General features: G+C 39.1%; 1 non-coding gene across 1 annotated transcript; it reads left to right on the top strand.

The window, feature by feature from the left end:
- The first annotated feature begins 20,038 nt into the window (after positions 1-20,038).
- On the top strand, positions 20,039-20,145 carry LOC141638605 (small nucleolar RNA R71). The gene has a single exon (XR_012542151.1). It is a non-coding gene; the product is annotated as a small nucleolar RNA R71 (small nucleolar RNA).
- The last annotated feature ends 2,676 nt before the right edge of the window (positions 20,146-22,821 follow it).

The raw sequence follows: 22,821 nt of genomic DNA, 5'->3' as shown, positions 1-22,821 counted from the left end.
TAATTACAAAAGGAAATCTTGAAAGTTAACTCAAGATCCGCATAAAACACCTAGACTCTCGATCGAGTGAAATGAAACCACTCGATCGAGAGGAAAACTTGACAAACCATTCGATCGAGTAAATAGGGCATTCGATCGAAGACCTCAGAGGATGGCTATCTCGATCGAGTAAAGGCAGAGCTCGATCGAGTGATTCTTGGAGGATAAAGCATTCGATCGACCATGATGAGTAGCAAAATGGGTCGATCGAGCTATATAAGCACGGGTGAACTCCTTGACATCTTCCGAGGCCACTTCACGCATCTCTAAGTGACAGATTCCAAGCTCCGATTCCTCGTTCTCCAAAATGCATGAGATTAGGACAAGTTCAGGCTCGATTTCGCTCCTTTCTGGTTCATTTTTGCAATTAATACAAGAGAAACCAAAATAGACTATTCAGGAGAATTTATAGCTAGATGCCACGTAAATAACAAAGAAATAAGTGTAAAAATGAGGTAAAAACCTTATATAAAATACACGCATCAATACGGTTTCTGTGCCAAATATGTCATTTATATGCTTTTTATAGTAGAATGTTGATACTACCGCTACTTTGTGTTTAAATGCAGGAATGATGCATTTACGAGGTGAAATAAGTGAAGTTGAGCACTGCGGATATGGTATAGCGGAATACACGAGGCATGGCACGGGAAACTAGAGGAATTGAAGATAAGAAGTAAAGATTAGACGAAGATAAGCTGAGAAGGCAGAATCCTCGATCGAGTGCGTGTAGGCTCGATCGAGTGAAGTGTCCTCGATCGAGTATGTTAAGGCACGATCGAGGATCTTATTTACCGAGTTCTTTTCCGTATTTTCCTAAAATACGTCTTATTTGTATTATATATTCTAAACTCGTGAAAATTATTAGGTTACGCTTTTATTACTTTCTGAACTCGAAAATACTCTAAGTTTTAGTCCGCTAGCATACATTGAGATCTACAATCATTCCTCATTAATTTTGTTAAGGTACTTTTTTTCTTCATTAATCATTAATCTAGTTCATGTTATTATTTCTTTGTTCTTATTATATGTCTTTAATCATGTTTACATCAATTATTTTTATTGTTAATCTTATTAATATGAGTAGCTAAATCTTTCATCTAGGGTAAAGAGGATCTAGGTTGATTAGAAGGGGGATTATGAATTGATTGTTAGTAATATTATATAACTATCATCTGATTATTGTGTTCTTTTATTCTAGTTATTTGATTGAAGGCCCGAATCGATAATTAGTGTAGCGAATTAATACTTTCACCGACTGGGTTAGAATTAATATAGGCTGCGATAGTCAGATAGGTTGTGTTTAATTATAGCGACTGCATGTTAAACTGAATCTAAAGGACATAATAGAATTAATCAATCTTGTGACCTTAGATAGTTTGATTGACCTAATAGCTGATTAAGATACACCCCCGTATAATTGACCTAGTGAACCTACGCCCGAAACTTCTTAATATTATTGTTTTACAATCTTTACTTATTTACAATTAGTTGTTAGCAAACAAACCAAACAAATCTCCAAGAAAATCGGTTACTTTAAGACAATCTAAATATTAGCAAAATGAATATTACCGCCTCCCCGTGGATTCGATACTTGTCTTACCACTAGCTATTTTGTTAGTACCGTGATAGGATTACTTTGATATAGGTGATACGACTTTAGCCTTATCACTCAATATCAACATAATATCATCTCAACCAATATCAATCCAACGAAACATATTAATCAATCAATCACAATAATCTTAAATTAATTACACAATCGACTGAGTAGGGAAACCCTACCTTATTCGCAAATCTGAATCAACAACAAAGGATGCTAGAATTGTTCTTCTACGAACTCGTCACCTAGCAAGAATCACAACAATACAACATCACAAGTTATACTAATCAACTTTTAGCCCATCCTAATCAATTAGGGCAAACCCTAAAATACAACCATAAATTGATTAACAAAGCACTAGAGACTTACCAAAAAAACCAGGACAAAAGACAGACGTGTAGACTCACGATCGATCAATTAGCCTTGGGAGTGATTAGGGTGATTAGAGAGGTGATGTACGTAGTTTAGGTTTTGATAAAAATGAACTAGTAACTGATAAACGAAATATATATAATCTCTAATCACCTTAATCAAGCCGCGGAAATTAATCCCGTCAGACCGGGTACTCGGCCGAGTACGACCTACTCGGCTGAGTATCTGACAACTCGGCCGACTGTTCCCAAACCAGTAGCCTATTTAAAAACACTCGACAGCCTACTCGACCGAGTAAGCTAAGATCAGAAAACCATAGTATTACAGTCTTCCCTCCTTAAAACGAACTTTGTCCCCGAAGTTCATACCATACCCAAAACAACATGCAAACTAAACTACTTAACTGAAAAGACACTAACAAAACCCAACTGTAACCAACTATTGTTCATACAAACCAAAACATATACCCATGTCGACCTCAACACAACCTAAAACACATTTGCTACCATCTCCTACCCCCTTAAAAGACAACGGTTACGACCCCGTAACCAAAAAATCCATAAATTTAACAAAAAAACCCGAAAATTTAACAAAAAAACCCAATTAAATTAACAAATTATATACAAAAATAAAATGTTGGTGAATGACTCATGAGAATAACAAATTATATGCATAAATATAAGAAAAAAACCCGTAAATTTAACAAAAAAACCCGAAAATCTAAGAAAAAACCCGTAAATCTAACAAAAACCGTAAAACCAATAATTAATAATTAAACAATACTACATGTGAGACGATTAAACTAAATCACAAATACAATACAATCACAAACAATCTAACAATAACAAAAACAAAAACAAAAATAAAACCAAAGTTTAAAAAAACCAACAAACAAGACCAAAACAAAAATAAAACCAAAGTTTAAATATGTACGGTTTAGTTTAAACAAACAAGTAGAAAAGGAGAGACGGCGGGAAGGAGTGCGACAACAGCCACCTCCTACCACCACGACACCGCACCACCAACACCAAAAACCACCACCTCACCACCATTACCACAACAAAACACCATTCATACGACCCACCAACAACCCAAAAAAAAGACGACTGAAAAATTATGAAAATAATTTGACAAAAAATACCGAGATCTGAAAATATGGTGAAAAAATAAGAAAAAAAAAGTAGATTGAAGCAGGTGCGTTGTTGTTGTGGATGAGGCAGGAGGAGGAGGGAGGAGGAGGCGGTGGCGGCAGGAGCAGCGGTCTCCGTTGGCAGCGAATCTGGAGATGAGGGATGGAGAAGACGGTGGGTCGGGTGGTGTATGGTGTGGTGTGTGGTGTGTGGTGGGGTGGTGTTGGGTCAGCGACGGTGGGAGGCGAAAAGGAGGTGAATGGTGGTGGGCGTAGATCTGGCCGCCGAGTGAAGGGGGAGTAAAGGCGGGTTGTTGTTGTTGTTGGTTGTTGTTGTTGTTGGCGGGTTGTTGTTGTTGTTGGTTGTTGTTGCTGATGTCGGTGGTGTTGGAGGGTTTTGGGTCGGGTGTGGTGTGTGGTGGGGTGGTCGTGGGCAGCAGGTGGGTCGGGTGTGGTGTTTGGAGGAGGAGTTGTTTTGGGTTTTTTTTGTTTTGTTTTAGTTTGGTTTTTATTTTGTATCAACTTGGTTTTTTTTTTTGTTTAGAGAAGTTGGGAGAAAATGAGAGAGAAAGAGTGAATGTGAGAAATGAGAGAGGATGGGTGAATGAGAAAGTGAGTTGGGTGATTAGAATGATGGAAGAGTTGTACAAAATTAGGTGGAGTTGTACAGAATTAGGGAGGGAGATTAGGGAGGTTCATTTGTGACCCTTGAATGAGATGTAATCTCATCCCTCCATCCCTTCCATCCAAAGGCCCTTATAAGGACTTAGGGACTTATTAGATGTAGTGGCCTTACTAGAACCCTTCTCTCTCTCTCTCTCTCTCTCTCTCTCTCTCTCTCTCTCTATATATATATATATATATATATATATATATATATATATATACCACTTCCTAATCATGTTACTATTAATCAAAGCCAAGTAATAACACTCAAACATGCTCATGCCATCTATAACACATCAATTCATCAATTCTCCATATTCATCCATTTCACATAACTATCCATTCCATTCAACATTATTATAAAAACATGCACAAAACATACAACGACTCCCCTTGACACCCCGTAGTGACCGGCTCAAAGTTGTAAGGGCCAAAGCGGCCTTAGGACGTCTCTCAAGCCTTTGCGGTAGCTCCAAACAACTCCTACCCGGGTCATTTTAGTTAGACACCCTATGTTCATTTTGTTCATTGGTTTTAGGTTCCAAAATTGTCGCTCTGATACCACTTTGTAACACCCCATAAACCAAAGTGCCTTACCAAGACCATCCAAGCATATCAAGGTGCTACCATCTCGGTTGTCCGAGGTAAAGTATAACAAATAGATCTTTCAAGAACGTTTATTAAAAGATAACAACTGTTTATCAAAATACAACTGAAAGTTGAACCAAAACTGTTTACAGCAAAACAACCAAAAGACTATAAACTGTCAACGAAAGCTAGATAAATGATCGGTGATGACTCGACCCCATCCAAACCGGCGAGCTATCCACAACTATACCTGCTCAATCAAGTGCTCACCATCCCCGAATGGGTCACCACAGTTTTGAAAATGATAACGGGGCCAGTCAACTCTATAATTAAGATAAGAATTTAAAACCCAAATAGTACAACCAATCTAATTGTAATATCATTCTCCAAACTCCATTACTAATCAATAACCGACTACACACTTAAATGTGTAGTCCTGCCAGATTATCCATCGCAATAGGTAACCGTCACCGCCAGTGCCAGACCGCAGCCGTTCCCACCTATGCCCCGCTTATCGCAACGAGTGCACCCAGATCATTAATGTGCACATCCCCCATGTGATGCGAGCCACAAGAGGCGAACATAGGTTTGGAACCATCTCCCGAACATGGTCCCATCACAACAATGCCAATTTCAATATCAACACAATATCATCCCAACCAATATCAATCAAACGAAAAATATTAATCAATCAATCACAACAATCGCAAATTAATTACACAATCGACTGAGTAGGAAAACTCTACCTTATTCGCAAATCTGAATCAACAACAAATGATTCTAGAATAATGCTTCTACGAACTCGTCACCTAGCAAGAATCACAACAATACAACATCACAAGTTATACTAATCAACTTTTAGCCCATCCTAATCAATTAGGGCAAACCCTAAAAGACAACCATAAATTGATTAACAAAGCACTAGAGACTTACCAACGAAACTGACAAAAGACGGAATTGTAGACTCACGATCGATCAATTAGCCTTAGGAGTGATTAGGGTGATTACAGAGGTGATGTACGTAGTTTAGGTTTTGATAAAAATTAATTAGCAACTGATAAACGAAATATATATAATCTCTAATCACCTTAATCAAACCGCGGAAATTAATCTCGTCAGACCGGGTATTTGGCCGGCCAAGTATGACCTACTCGACCGAGTATCTCACAACTCGGCCGAGTGTTCCCAAACCAGTAGCCTATTTAAAAACACTCGACAGCCTACTCGACCGAGTATGGGTTACTCGACTGAGTAAACTAAGATCAGAAAACTGTAGTATTACATGTTACCTAACTTGTGAATGAATTTTCTGCATCTGCTCCACCGTCTTCTTTGTATCATAGTCAACTAAATCCCTCCTGACGGGGGCCAGATCAGTTGGCATCAAAGGATTCTCATCATAGACTATTTCAAAGGGGCTCTGGCCGGTACTGCTAGATGGATCTCTATTGAATGCTAACTCAGCAGCAGCTAACTTCAGATCCTAATCCGTGAGAGACTTAGCAACAGTATACCTCAATATCCTCCCCAGAGTTTTGTTAGTCACCTCTGTCTTACCATCTGTTTGAGGGTGATAAGAAGTGCTGAACAACAGCTTGGTTTTGAGTAGCTTCCATAGTGTTCTCCAGAAATGCCCCATGAACTTCAGATCTCTATTTGAAATAATTGTCTTTGGAACCCCATAAAGCTTCACAATTTCTTTAAAGTACAGATGAGCAACACTCACTGCATGTTCAGTCTTGGTGCTGGTAATGAAGTGTGCCATTTTGCTGAACCTGTCAAACACCACCATAATTGAATCCTTTCTCCTCTGAGTTTTTGGAAGAGCCATGATGAAATTCATGCTCACATCTTCCCAAGGCATATGTGGAATTGGCAATGGTGTATAAGGGCTAGTTTGGAAGTAGGACTTGGAATGCTGAGAAGGAGCACATCTTTTGATCACATCCTACACATCACCAACCATTTTAGGCCAGTAAAACTGATCCTGCAGGTTTTCATAGGTCTTCTGCGCTCCAAAGTGCCCAACAAGACCACTGGAATGAGCTTCTTTGATCCGTAAACCTTTGTAGTCTCATTTGGGTATGCATAGCCTGTTGCCAAGAAACAAATAGTTATTCTGAATGGTGTAGTGGCCCCCCTTCTTAATTTAGTCTGATTGCTGCAGACTCCATTCCTCCTTAAAATCAGGTTCATCAGCATAGAACTGTTTCATATATTCAAACCCCAACACCCTTTTGTATAACACCCTCATACACCAAGGTGCCCAGATTTTTATAGTATACCCGAGTTCCTTCCCTCTCATTGTGCCACCATACTCCAGCCTCACCCCTTATATAGAACGCAGCCTGCTCTACCATCATCTCTGTCGGATAATGAATCACCTCCAACACACTCTCCGTCTCCTGGTGCCAGTTGTCAAGTAGTTTAGGTTCATCGGTGCCCTCATAAGTAGTAGGTTTAAAGAGAGAAATGGTGGTGCTCAAATGGGATGCATCCACCGGTTTCCCTTCCCCTTTACCCATATTTTTGAGTGCCTCCATGAGCGTTTCTTCCTGCTCAATCATACAAGCCACCTCATCAAGGCTCATCTCCGAAGCCTAAAGGAAAGCAGTTGATCTCTTTGGCAACATTTTGAGCTAATATAACCAAGATAATCATAAATAGATAGCCTACGGCTCAAAAAAATATCACATCTGCCAAAGAGGTACTAGGTACTCGGTCGCAGTCCGAGTACTCCGACTGTAGTAGTTGATCAAAAATACACATAAGGCAAACTCAGTCGAGTACCTTACATACTCGGTCGAGTACCACCCCTTCTTGAACGAGTGGTCATATTCCAGTAGCTACTGCCAAAAACACAAGTTCCCACACTCCGTCGAGTGATTGGTTTCTCGGCCGAGTATCTCCTACTCGGTCGAGTACCTGTCATGCTCGGCCTAATCATGCCAAAAATGATATACCCCTTTACTTAACAACATATGTATATGTATACCAACTTTCCTATACATGTTACTAAACGGTCAAAATGCCAAGCAATAACATCCACGCATGCCTCATACCATCTATAATGCATTAACACAGTTATTACTCCATGTTCATCCAATTCACATAAACATCCATTCCATCCAACCTTCTTATGAGAAACATACAAAACACATGCAATGACTACCTTGACACCCTGTAGTGACCGCCTCAAAGTTGTAAGGGTCAAATTGCGGCCTTAGGACGTCTCCCAAGCCTTTGCGGTAGCTCTAAACAACTCCTACCCGGGTTTATTTTAGGTAGATACCCTATGTTCATTTTTTTCATTGGTTTTAGGTTCCAAAATCATCGCTTTGATACCACTTTATAACACCTCCATACACCAAGGTGCCTTACCAAGGCCACCCTAGGAAATCAAGGTGCTACCATCTCGGTTGCCCGAGGTAAAGTATATCAAATAGACCATCCAAGAACATTTATTAAAAGATATCAAAACTGTTTAATCAAAGTACAACTAAAAGTTAAACAAAAACTGTTTACAACCAAAACAACCAAAAAGAAACTAATGTTAAACGTCAGCGGAAGCTAGCTAAGAGATCGCTGATGACTCGAGCCCATCCAAGACCCGTGAGCTACATCTGGTCGGACTCACTTGGAGCTTAATTTTTGGTTACTTGTCGTTAGGAGCACCTAGACCAAAACAATATTTATAACTTCACAAACAACTCTACTATTAGTAAAGAGGCAAGTAAAGGTCGGATCCCAAGGGACGGGTATTGATGTAGGATTTTCGATTGCAAGTAGCGGTGTCTAGGGGTGTCACGATTTGGGTTGAGATAAGAAGATCACAAAACTAAATAGCAATAAAAGTAAACAAGCAAGATGATTAAAATGAGATGTAAACAATTGATTAAAAGCACTAGAGTGTCATGGGGTCATAGGGGATTCATGGGAATTGATCATACAAACATATTCTCAAATTATAAGCAAGCAATTATTGTTGTGATGGATCGAGTTGGTTTATTCTTACAATCCTAGGAAGGTTTGGGTCCCGGAGCCGAATCGATTAGATTGTACAACACCTACAAGTAGACTTAATCCTCTCTACTCAACTAAATGCATGGTCAAATGAGACTCGAGTTGGTTTATGTCTTATAAGTCTCATTGAAAAGGTAAGTGATGGGTAAAAAATGCAAGAATTCATAGGCTCGCATTTCATCAAACATAACATATGCATAAGTTGAGATCACAACAAGCAAGCAAATAAATTATGAAAACATATTAAATTAAGCATGAATCATCCCCTATGTTGGTTTCCCCTAATTACCCATTAACCCTAGTTAAGGAAACTACTCACTTATTATCAAGTTTAACATGTTAACAAGGTTGTGAAAGCAAAACATGATGAATAAATGAAGATGATTAACAATAATTAAAAAGGGATTATGAGAATTATACCTAATGATGATTCCAAAATAAAGTAAAGAATAATAGAAGTACTTGATGAATGATTGAAAGGTTGTCAATCTCCCAACAATAACCCAAATAATCTTCAATTACCCAAAATAAAAGATGAACAAAAGAGAAATTAAGGAAATGAGATTTGTATTAATATTTGATTAGAAGTTTATTACAAGATTAAGAAGAGATTAGAATGATATAAACTACACTAAAGATTAATAAGAAGAACATGCTTAATCTAATTAAACTAATGGGGTATTTATAGTGGGGATTTGGTACACAAATTAGGGTTTACTAAAGGCTTAAATGACGATTAAGTCCTTGAGGAATCGCTCCTCTCAGAAAAAGATGCGGGTCTCCTTTTTGCCGGTCTTCCAAAAATATGCGCATCTTTCATGGAGCAAGAAGAGGACGTATGGGCCTGTAAGACAATCCGAGCATCAAAGGGTCGGGACGAGCGGATTCTTGGGTGGTTGGACGGGCGGATTGATGCTTGGACGAGCGGATTGGGGCGTGGTTGGATGGGCGTCCCTATGGCAAAGACGCTCGGATCTTTTTAGTCTTGGACGGGCGTCTTTATGGTTGGACGAGCGGATTGGGTTCCAGCCTTCCTCTTCTTCTTTTCTTCCTCTCTTTTTCCAATAATCCTCCGGGATTTAGTCGGGGATGCAAGAATTTCTTCATCATTGCCCATCTACTATTATATGTACAAAGGCTTTCTAGTCTTGTCTTTTCTTTGATGCTTGGTCATTAGATTCGATCAATTTAGCTCTATTTTGCCATGAAAATGCAAGGTTTGCACTCCTCTCCTACCAAGGAAACAAAACCTCAAAGAATATGCAAAACAAAGGACTAAAGATAGTAAATGACTCAAAGAAGTACTAAAAAGCATATGAACGAGGCTAATTCGGGGACTAAATATGCTCAAATAATGGTCACATCAAATATCCCCAAACCGAACCTTTGCTCTTCCCGAGTAAAGAGGTGACAAAACTAGGACCCTTATTTAAACTATCCTACTAATATAGCCGACATGAGAGAATTAGCAGGTCTCACTCCGCCCCTTCAATTCACAACAAGAAAACCATGAGGTAGGATGCCTTCTTGCAAGGCAAGGTGGGTCTTGCCAAAATGGCGACACATCCAATCATTAAAGCACACAAAATCAAGTAATGGATACATCTACAAAAAGAATAGCCACTTTCCTCATCTAAGTGGCAGAAATTATCTAAAGGGGAAGCAATTTAAGGGTACACACTCCTTCATAGATGCAATTTCTTCAAACTACTAAGCCTAGAAGGATACCAATAAATCACCTCCAAGTTGTGTCAAGCTAGGGTACCTTTGTCCTCAATCGTTAAATGCTTTTGTCAAGAATAGACTCCCTATGGTGTTAGAAACACTGGAGGATCGCGGAATTCCCCCTCTTGCCTAGACAAGAAGAAGGGTCGTCCCGTCTCTACCATGAACAAAAATGGATACGATGGATAAAAGGATTGATAGTATTTGAGTTTCATTTGGGAGTTTGCTTTTGTTGTTTTGTTTTTCCCCCAATTTCTTGTGGCATATAACATTTGAGAACACTTTACTTTTTCCATTTCTTTTGATGTTTGGCATTTCAATACTTGACAACTTTCAACTTTTTGCATTTTCTTTTGAACATTTTTAAAGTCACCCCAATTAGTAACGAGGGTGCCTTATATTTGAAGCATAGGAGTTTTCATTTTTGTTACTCCTCTTTTATTTTGATGCATTTTGCAAACTTTTTCTTTTCTTTTCTTTTAATTTCTTGAACTCAAATTTGAACAATTTCTTTTTGTGCCCATTCCCTTTGATGACAAAAATGTGGTAGAACATGGATGAATGATGGTTGCATGGTTTCAAGGGTCACCTTGGAATAAACGGTAGCCAAGGAGTTATCACACCACAAGGTACTCTTGACTAGGCCTTAATCCATGGGTCAAAGGATACTAGCATGACACATCCTAGGGTGTTTTACAAGTATTCTAACAAGCAAAGTCTTAAGAAGAAAAAGCATCTACTAGGGCCTATATACACTTGTCAAGCTTCCCAAGTAGACGGTTTCACAAAATTTTTCTAACATGCAACTACATGCCATGATGCAACTAACGTTTATACATCCTAATGCATATACTTCTACCAACTAGTATGCCAAATAATCTAAATGCAATCCTAAATTCATATTGTTTTTACCGCATCAATCAAAATAAAGCCACATAGTCATTAACATAAAGAGGAAAAAGGAGATTGGAAAGATCATACCATGCGGTCTTCAATATCCTCATGTCTCGGATGTGGCGTAGTCAATCAATGTGAACAAGGATGAACAAACACAATATATACAAGACTACACTAAAAAGGAAATGAACATGTTTTTGATTTTTTTCAATTTTTCAAATTTTTTTTGGATTTTTCGAAATTTTTGATTTTTTTTGGATTTTTGAATAAAAGTCAAGTTAGAATTTCCCATCCCCACACTAGTATGGGCATTGTCCTCAATGGCCAATACGATAGGAAATTATGCAAGCATGATGCATGATTTCTAAACTAAATGCAAACTATACTAAGCTACACTACATGATGCATGTGTTTTTGTTATGGCGGAGAGCATAATTTAAATTAGCTCCCGATGCATATGCATGGACTTTCCCAAACCAAAATAGACATTATTTCTAACGTCTTGAATTTCGGGGTAGTTCATGCACATGGAATGCAATGCATGAAACTACAAATTGTCATTTTGAATTTTACAAGTTGGGAACAATGAAAAGAACACCTTAATGAAGCCAAGGTGTTAGTCCTCCATGTTGTTAGGACTCCACAAACACATGATCAAAATAAAATAAAGAAAACAAAAGAAGTAGACAAACCATAAGAGGGGTGAAAGAATGTAAGAGCCTCCAAGGTTTGCTAATCCTCCATCATATCATCATTATCATCATATTCCTCCATAGATGTGGAATTATCTCCACTCCTACTTTCACTTCCTTGCTCTTCCTCAATTTCTTCTTCCTCTTCTTGAGCTTCTTCTTCTTGAACCTCTTCTTCTTCACCTTCTTCATCAACAACCTCACCATCAACATTCTCCTCTCCACCTGGTCTTCCACCACTAGAGGTGCTAAGAAAGAAAACTTCCCTATCCGCCCAACTAGGCAAAGGACATGATGGATCAATAAGTCCTTGCCTAGCTATATGTAGGAGGGGCGGATATTGGGCCTTGTAAGCATCCAATCTATCATTGTAAGCTTGCTTGTGCATTTCCCTCATGAGTAGAGTCATGTAATCATTTCCTACCTCGACATCATTGGGTTTGAACTCGTGATACTCAAATGGGTAGGGTGGTGTGATAATGGAGGAGGAGGGCTCGTCAATCTCGCCTCTTTGTTGTTGAATAATATACTCGGTCTCCTCGGAGAGTGGAAGAAGGTAGTTTAGTCGGTGAACACTCAATCGGCAAATATTTGAAGGCAAGGTGAAGGATCTAGGTTCATTGGTTAACCACCCATATTTGGTGTCAAGAGAATCATGCTTGACCCACTTAAACTTGTGAATCATGGTGTCCATATCAATAAGATGACCTCCTTTAACCGCCACATAAGTGTTGTCTTTGTTGAAATTTGGGTTAAAGTGCTTGGCCAAATGGGTAACTAGTCCTCCATTTACAATGAAAGCGGTTCCCTCTTTACCACAATCGACATTAAGCCATCGTTCAACCAAAAGTCTTAGAGCATTATATGGCTTAGTATATTCCTTTCCTATGTTTAAGGCCGATTCAAGAAGAACACAATCGAGCTTGGTAAGATGATTAGTGCCATTTCTTGCTATCAAAGTATTCCCAATGACTTTATGCCACACTCTAATGCCCGGATGGTGGACTAATAGAGCACAACAATCAGGAAAGCGCACAAATTTCTTTCCGGAAATTTCCTCCCAAAGAGGAGCGGGGTCATACTTGTCGAGGATCTTTGTATATTTCGGGGTATCGCTAAGGCCTAAAATCTTACTCAATTCGCCATAAGTGATGCGTCTATCAACATTTATAAGACAAAACTCGATGTGGGTTCTAGTCTCCACCTTTGTGACTTTCAAGTAACTCAAAAATTCCAAGGTGAGGGAGGGGTATGTCAATTATTTCATGGTAAACAATTTACCCAATCTCATAGCCTCAAAGAAGGTTTTCGTTTATTCAAGAACACCCAACTTTGTCAAAGCATCTTCACAAATAAATTTTGTAGGCATAATGGTCTTCTTAGCAAAGAGAACAAATTTATCCCTATAAGAGTCGGAAGTGAAAATTACCTCCGGATAATTGGATAATTGCTCAATGACCGGAGTTGTTGATGTTGTAGCTTCCATAGGGGGACCTTGTTGAACCTCCAACCCTGCCTCATGGACTACCAATGCCTTTGACAATTGTTTTGCTTGAAGAGTTTGTTGCCTTTTTGAAAGTGTCTTCTTTGGGGTGCCTTGTTACCTCATTTAGTTCTTACCATTCTTGATTACACCAAAGAAAGATTGAAATCTTCAATTTTTAGTTATGCCCAAATCGATTTAAGATGAAAGAATGTTGCTTTGTATCTTAAAAATCGACTCAAAAGTTGAAGATTTTGGTGTTTGAATCAATTGTTGTTGTAAAAGGAGTGATTAATTTTTGTTGTGAGGAAGTTTCGATTTGATTTTGTTGAATTTGGTTGAGGAAATTTGGTTTTGTTGATGTAGAGGATGAGGGTTTTTGGGTAGTGGTTAGTGTTTGAATGTAGAAGAAATGAAAATGAATGAGGGAAAAAGGGTTTAAAAGACCCGTTATTTTTGAAACAGCAGCAGAGGACGAGCGGACCAAGGGCTGGGACGCTCGGATTCTTTGTTTTTTGCTTCAGGAAATGACGCCACAGAACGAGCATCTTTCAGCAAAGACGAGCGGATTTTTCAATTTGGGACGAGCGTCTTCCTGGACGGACGCTTAGATTCTTTTACAGGGAGATACTTTAAAAATCAACAGCAGAAAGACGAGCGTCTTTCCTGCAAGACGAGCGTCCAGAATCAGACGAGCGGATTCTCTGTTGAGACGCTCGGATTCTGTGACATACCATTTTTTTGAATTCTACAGCTCTGCCAGACGAGCGGATTGTATCTTGGACGCTCGGATTCCTTGACGATGAGCGGATTCCCTTTTTGGCCGCTCGGATTCTTCCTTGCCCACACGGATTCAGGTCCATTCGTGGGTACTGCATAACCCGTAACATTTTCATTCTTCAATTCTCGTGTTCTTCATTGTAGGGGCACTACAAAGGCATGAATAGCCTAGGCAATTGCTATCCCCACACTTAGTCAAAGCACTACACATTAATGAAATCATAAGTCCCTCCCTTACTTCTCTCAAAATGATGAATATCTTGATCAAGGCAAAAAAAATATAAATCCAAAAATGACAAAAATGCAATGTAAAAATTGAAATGCAAGTTAGGGAGTTAGAATATTTACAAGTGGTGGTTTAGGGAGGACTCCACCAAACTCTCATCCAATGTGAGATGTCAATGGGGCATGTTCAAGGTGTTGTTGATGTTACTCAACACCTTGAAGAAGTAGTCGAAAGTTTGTTCATTGTCATGATAAAGATCCTCAATAGATCTTTGCAGTTGTTGTTCTCCGTGATGGTCTTGGTTCATAGCATTACCATTGTAGGGATTGAATATCCCTTCGAACTCATCATCCCAAAGACCTCAAACTTCGTCTACTTGATCATTAAAAATTTCTTGAGTTGATAGAGACAACTCTCCTTCTTTCTTGTTTTGGCCAATGAGGCCATCCTCTTCACTTGTCATGGGTGAGCTTTTCAAGCTCTCATTGTTGCTATTTCCTTGCTCTTTTGATGGAGCATTATCAACTTTATTTTTCCATTGGAATTCCGACTTCTTCCTATCATCCTTCCGGTTATAGTGATCAACCATAAAGCATGGTTCATGCAAACGGGGAGCTCTTATGGTCTTGTCAAGATTAAAAGTTATGGTCTCGTCTCCCACTTCTAGAGTAAGCTCTCCGTGCTTCACATCTATCACCGCACCCGCGGTGTGCAAGAAAGGTCTACCTAGGATGATCGGAATATTGGAGTCTTCTTCCATGTCAACAATGACAAAGTCCACCGGGATGAAGAATTTGCCAATTCTCATGGGAACATCTTCCCATATCCCTAACGGTGTCTTCATCGATCTATCGGCCATTTGGAGTGTGATGTTGGTACATTTATGCTCTCCCATCCCTAGCCTTTTACTAACCGAATACGGCATAACACTCACGCTTGCACCTAGATCACACAAAGCCTTATTGATCGTGGTGTCGCCAATGGTACATGGTATTGAGAAGCTTCCCGGATCTTTAAGTTTCGGAGGTGAACTCCCTTGAAAGATTGCACTACTCACCTTAGTGAAAGCGATAGTTTCGAGCTTCCGGATCGACTTGTTTTTCGTAAGGATGTCCTTCATGCACTTTGCATAGGCCGGCACGTGATTGATTAATTCGGTAAAAGGAATCGAGACTTCCAAATTCTTCACAATTTCCATGAATTTTCCAAGTTGGTCATCAAACTTAGGCTTAGCTTGACGACTTGGGAATGAAAGTCTAATCATAATGGGCTCCTTCTTTTTTTTTGGTAACATGTGAGCTTTTTGTATTTCATATAACCAAAAATATTACAATATCATCCATTCTTCAAATTCCATCATAGAGACTAAGTACAAAAAATACAACGTATATGTAATCTACTTAGCCAATCACAGTCATTAGCCTTCACCACAGTAGACATTTTGCAAACCAGTCTGTTATGCACTTGCTGTGAGATTTTGGACACCAAAGTTTCAGGCCTGCTAAGCTGAAGAGTTAGCCTGCAATTATTTCTCTCATTCCATATCATGTAGAATGTAACCAGTCTTGCCATTCTACAAGTCTTCCTTCTTAGCTTCGAGTAGAATTGAGTAGACCCAGTAAAGCTAATATGAAACCTTTCCTCAACACCTGCAATAACCCTAGCACTATAAACACACTCAGCAAAAAGATGGTCATACGTTTTCTCACCCACTTCGCATAGGATACATCTATCAGTAAAGCATATACCCATCATGTGAAGCTTACATCTGGTATTAAGAGCCTTTTTATGAATCAACCAAGAAATAAAAGAATGCTTGGGTAGTAACCAATTATCCCACACATCCTTATACCAAAGGACAGGGGGGTGTGAACCATGCATCCAATGGTAGCCAGCACTGACAGTGTAACCACCAGGAGAGGCTATCCAGGTATTACCTTGATAACCACCCTCAAGAATACCTCTAACTCGACAAATATTCCTCCAGTTCCAGTTAGAATCAGGAGGAGGCTGATAATGCACCCAATCTGTTCCTTTCATATAGACATGGGCTATCCAAAGCACCCAAAACCTATCTGCCTTAGTATACAACCAATGAACAAGCTTACCTACACTTGTTACATTCCACACCCCTGCATTTTGAATACCCAGACCACCCTCCTTCTTACTGAAGCAAACATCATGCCAAGATACCAAAGGAGTTCTGTTATATTCTGACTCACCACACCACAGAAAGTTCCTACAAATTGCTTCTATTCTTTTGATGACTCTCTTAGGAATCATAAAAATAGAAGCCCAAAAATTATGAAGGGTATTAAACACAGAGTTGATTAACACAAGTCTACCAGCATAGCTTAGCTTCCTTGCCCCAATCCCTCTGACTTTAGAAACAATCTTCTCAATTAACACATTACAATCAGCTTTATTCAGTCTACCGGGTTGGATAGGTATACCCAGATATTTAAATGGAAGCTTCCCTTCCTGGTAACCAGAAACCTGGACAATGTCAGTCTTCAAACTGTTAGTGACTCCACAAAACACAACCTCGGATTTAGAAGCATTAACTGTAAGTCCTGATGCAGCAGAAAATGTGGCCAGAACTCTAAGGATTAGCATAATGGACTGCACATCCCCCTTACTGAACATTAGAAGATCATCAGCAAAGAGTGAATGAGTAAGTTTCAAACTCTTACAAAGAGTATGATACCTGAAATACCATTTCCTTGTTGCAAACTCCATTATCCTTGTCAAATATTCCATACAAATGCAGAAAAGAAGAGGTGAAATAGGGTCACCTTGTCTAAGGCCCCTTCTACCTTTGAAATAACCAAACTGAGCCCCATTAAGATTAAGAGTAAAAGAAGAAGTAGTTACACAAGTCATAATCATCTGTCTGAAATTCTCAGGGAACATAAGAGCATCTAGCATTTGATCTACAAAAGCCCACTCAATAGAATCATAAGCTTTTTGTAAATCTAGCTTAAACATGCATCTAGGAGAGGCATTTCCCCTATGGTAAAGCCTTACTAAATCCTGGCAAATTAAGATATTTTCTAGAATGCTCCTGCCTTTGACAAAAGCTCCCTGAGTTTTACTTATTATATCAGGTAAAACTAGAGCAGCCTATTGCAAAGAATTTTTGAGATAGCTTTATAAAGAACATTGCAGCAGGATATTGGCCTGAAATGCTTGACACTGGTTAGCCTGTCCAGTTTAGGAATTAAGGTAATTATAGTAGCATTCAGCTGAGTCAATAACTTCCCAATATCAAAAAAATTGATTACTGCTGCACTCACATCAGTCCCAATTACATCCCAAGCATCCCTGAAAAATTGGCTTGTATAGCCATCAGGACCCGGTGACTTATTCTTAGGGATGCTAAAGATGTTATTCTTAACCTCTTCAATAGTAACAGGCTTAGTTAAGATGTCCCAATGAGCTGCAGTACAACAGGTACCTTTCCTGACTACATTCACATTAACCTCAGTGGTAGAATTATTAGACCCAAGTAAGCCTTGATAGTACTCTAAGAAAGCATGCTGAATTGAATCCCCATCAGTGCACAGATTCCCTTCCTGATCCTCAATTTGGAATACTTTGTTGAGCATCATTCTCTTCTTAATGAAATGATGAAAATAAGAAGTGTTAAGATCTCCTTCTAAGGACCACTGTACCTTGGCTTTTTGAATCAGAAAACTGTCCCTGGCAGATACTAAATCTCTCAGTTTATGAGCCAAAGCAACTTCTTGCTAAATTAGATCAGCATCCCCAGGATTATCAACTAAGGCTTTCTGGATATGCTCCAAAGCCAGACTAGCAATAGTGGTATTATTCTCCACATCAGAAAAGCACTCTCTATTAATGTTCTTCAGAATAGGCTTGAGAGCTTTGAGTTTTTTAACAACTGAAAACATTTTAGTCCTTCTATAGACATTAGCCCAAGCCATAGCAACAGAATCTTTAAAGCTAGGAGCAAGCCCCCCACATATTGAAATATTTGAAATTCTTTTTCCCTCCAATATCAGCATTCCTGTCCACAATGGTGCAGGGACAATGATCAAACAATCCCTCAGGGTGAAAGTGAGCAACGCTAGTGACATAACCATCCAGCCACTCCTGGTTTCCCATAGCCCTATCCAACCTACTGTATACCCTATCATTTGATTCCTGTTTGTTAGACTAGGTAAACATGGCACCAGTGGCAGGGATATCCTCCATATCACAAATGGACACACAGTCTTGGAAATGCTCCATTTCAGCATCAGTAGTATTTCCTCCTAACCTCTCAATAGGAGACAGAACAGTGTTGAAATCCCCAAGCCAAAGCCAAGGTGCACAACAAGTAGCATAAATTTCTTTGAGAGTATTCCATAATTCAATTCTCTCATGCAATCCATTAAAAGCATAAATCATAGTAAGTTGGAAATTCTTATCATCAACTCTAGAATGAACCAACATATGAATATGTTGAGCACTATAAGATAAAAACCGAATATAAAAAAGATTAGGCTTCCATAAAACCCAAATTTGACTCCCCTTATGCCAACTGCAGTTAGTGGAGACACTCCAACCATCACAAATAGAGGTATTCCTCTTCAACAAAGTGCTAGGCTTCAGTTTAGTTTCAAGCAAACCAAAAAGCCCTACCCCATTATTGTGCAAGAAAGATTTCACCACTCTCTGCTTATTCAGGTCATTTAGACCCCTGACATTCCAAAATCCTAAGCTATGCATTGATATTAGGATCTGGGGGGGTGTTTACCACTCTCAACAGCCTGCTCTTCTGGGGGCTCCTTCTCCTCGGCCTTTTCTTGACTTTTCTTTGAAACTTCTTCTTTTGTTGGTTCATATTCCGTTGAGTTTCGCACAACTTCCTCTTTGTCACTAGCTTCCATAACTTTATCCTCAACTTGCTTCTTTGGTCCTTCATATCTCGTACCACTCCTCAAGTGAATGGCACTAACCGTTTCATGTCTTGGGGTATTACCTTGAGGGGGTAATTGCCCCTTTTGTCTTTGAGAGTTTGAAGATGCTAGTTGGGTCAATTGGGTTTCCAACATTTTTGTGTGGGCTAGGATGTTGTTGATGGTGATGTCCTTTGCTTGGCTATCTTTTTGCATTTGAGTGAAAAATTCTTGTTGATTCTTTTGCATTTGGAGGACCGCTTTTTGAACATCAAAACCTTGGTCATTTTGTTGATTGTATGGAGTTTGATTTTGATAACCTTGGTTTTGGTTGAAAAAGGGGTCTTTGATTTTGGTTTCTCATGGGAGGTGGGGTGTATGCTTGTTGAGGGTTTTGAACATTTTGGCTTTTGTATGAGAGATTTGGGTGGAATTTGGTGTTTTCATTGTAATAATTGGAATAAGGGGTACCGCTCTTGTATGCTTGAAAAGCATTCACTTGTTCATTTGTTCCCCTACATTCACTCTGGTTATATCCCAAAGTTCCACAATTCTCACATATCCCACTCGGGATTGATGAAGATGCTACCATGGCATTAACATGATGCTTTGGTGATTTTGAGGCTTCTTCAAGTTTAGCCATAGCCTTCTCAAACTTTAGGTTGATGGTATAAATATGAGCACTAAGTTGAGCACCCAATTGAGTAATAGAGTCCACTTCATGCTTTCCTCCTCTAGTAGCCTTGCGAGGTCTACTATATTGTGAATTATGGACCGCCATTTCCTCAATCTTGTTCCAAGTTTGATTATCGTCAACTTCGGTGAACATACCATTTGATCCCATGTTGAGAATGTTTCTTGAGTCTTCATAAAGACCATTCCAAAATTGTTGTACCAAGAACCACTCGCTAAGTCCATGATGAGGACATGAGCGACAAATTCCTTTGAACCGCTCCCAAGCTTCATACAAAGATTCTTCATCCCTTTGCTTAAAACCCGTAATTTGAGCTCTTAGCATATTAGTCTTTTCCGGAGGGTAGAAATTTTTGTAGAAAGCTAGAGCCAACTTCTTCCAAGAGTCAATTCCAAGAGTAGCTTTATCAAGGCTTTTCAACCATTGTTTTGCGGTGCCAATTAGAGAAAAAGGAAATAAGACCCATCGAATTTGGTCTTGAGTCACACCGGTTTGTGAAATCGCATCACAATAATCACAAAAAGTTTTCATGTGAGAGTGAGAGTCTTCACTAGGCATTCCCCCAAATTGGCTTCTTTCGACTAATTGGATAAATGCGGATTTAGCAATGAAATTTCCGGTTAAGTGTTGTGGTGTGGGAGTGCCATTGGGTAGGTTCTCCTCGGTTGGTACGGAATGTGATGAAAATTTAGGCATTGTGGGTTGATTTTGTGTTGGGATCTTCTCACCTTCTCTTGCAAAAGGGTTGATGAACTCAATAGTATTTGGTTGAATATTTACAACCTCACCAATACCTCTCAAAGTACCTCTAGAAAGTCTTCTATTGGTTGTCAAAGTCCTTTCAATTTCGTGATCAATGGGTAACAAGTTACCTTGTGATCTTCTAGACATGCAAAATATCAAACAACTTGAAAACAATTAAAACAAACCTTGAGGAGTTTTACTTCCCCAAGGCAAAGAAAGACATAACTAATAACAATCTAAGAAAATCAAATCAAGTTAACACCGTCCCCGGCAACGGCGCCATTTTTGGTCGGACTCACTTGGAGCTTAATTTTCGGTTACTTGTCGTTAGGAGCACCTAGACCAAAACAATATTTATAACTTCACAAACAACTCTACTATTAGTAAAGAGGCAAGTAAAGGTCGGATCCCAAGGGACGGGTATTGATGTAGGATTTTCAATTGCAAGTAGCGGTGTCTAGGGGTGTCACGATTTGGGTTGAGATAAGAAGATCACTAAACTAAATAGCAATAAAAGTAAACAAGCAAGATGATTAAAATGAGCTGTAAACAATTGATTAAAAGCACTAGGGTGTCATGGGGTCATAGGGGATTAATGGGAATTGATCATACAAACATATTCTCAAATTATAAGCAAGCAATTATTGTTGTGATGGATCGAGTTGGTTTATATCTTACAATCCTAGGAAGGTTTGGGTCCCGGCGCCGAATCGATTAGATTGTACAACACCTACAAGTCGACTTAATCCTCCCTACTCAACTATACGCATGGTCTAATGAGACTCGAGTTGGTTTATGTCTTACAAGTTTCATTGAAAAGGTAAGTAATGGGTAAAAAATGCAAGGATTCATAGGCTCGCATTTCATCAAACATAACATGTGCATAAGTTGAGATCACAACAAGCAAGCAAATAAATTATGAAAACATATTAAATTAAGCATGAATCATCCCCCATGTTGGTTTCCCCTAATTACCCATTAACCCTAGTTAAGGAAACTACTCACTCATTATCAAGTTTAACATGTTAACAAGGTTGTCAAAGTAAAACATGATGAATAAATGAAGATGATTAACAATAATTAAAAAGGGATTAAGAGAATTATACCTAATGATGATTCCAAAATAGAGTAAAGAATAATAGAAGTACTTGATGAATGATTGGAAGGTTGTCAATCTCCCAACAATAACCCAAAAAATCTTCAATTACCCAAAATAAAAGATGAACAAAAGAGAAATTAAGGAAATGAGATTTGTATTAATATTTGATTAGAAGTTGATTACAAGATTAAGAAGACATTAGAATGATATAAACTACACTAAAGATTGATAAGAAGAACATGCTTAATCTAATTAGACTAATGGGGTATTTATAGTGGGGATTAGGTACACAAATTAAGGTTTACTAAGGGCTTAAATAACGATTAAGTCCTTGAGGAATCGCTCCTCTCAGAAAAAGATGCGGGTCTCCTTTTTGCCGGTCTTCCAAAAATATGCGCATCTTTCATGGAGAAAGAAGAGGGCGTATAGGCCTGTAAGACAATCCGAGCATCCAAGGGTCAGGACGAGCGGATTCTTGGGTGGCTGGATGGGCGGATTGATGCTTGGACGAGCGGATTGGGGCGTGGTTGGACGGGCGTCCCTATGGCAAAGACGCTCGGATCTTTGCAATCTTGGACGGGCGTCTTTATCGTTGGACGAGCGGATTGGGTTCCAGCCTTCCTCTTCTTCTTTTCTTCCTCTCTTCTTCCAATAATCCTCCGGGATTTAGTCGCGGATGCAAGGATTTCTTCATCATTGCCCATCTACTATAATATGTACAAAGGCCTTCTAGTCTTGTCTTCTCTTTGATGCTTGGTCATTAGATTCGATCAATTTAGCTCTATTTTGCCATGAAAATGCAAGGTTTGCACTCCTCTCCTACCAAGGAAACAAAACCTCAAAGAATATGCAAAACAAAGGACTAAAGATAGTAAATGACTCAAATATGTACTAAAAAGCATAGGAACGAGGCTATAATTCGGGGACTAAATATGCTCAAATAATGGTCACATCAACATCCACAGCCATTACCTGCTAAATCAACTGCTCACCATCCTCAAATGGATCACCACAGTTTTGAAAACAATAACGGGGTCAGTCAACTGCATAACCAAGATAAGAAATCAGAAACACAAACCAATGTACAATCCAATCCAGTTGTAGTAACCTTCCTCCAAGCTCCATTAGTAACCAGTAACCGACTACACACCGAAGTG

Source organism: Silene latifolia, unplaced genomic scaffold, assembly GCF_048544455.1.
Source record: "Silene latifolia isolate original U9 population unplaced genomic scaffold, ASM4854445v1 scaffold_20.1, whole genome shotgun sequence".
NCBI classification, from domain to species: Eukaryota; Viridiplantae; Streptophyta; class Magnoliopsida; order Caryophyllales; family Caryophyllaceae; genus Silene; species Silene latifolia.
The sequence above is the reverse complement of the archived record's forward strand: the minus strand, read 5'-3'. Positions and strand labels throughout refer to the sequence as shown.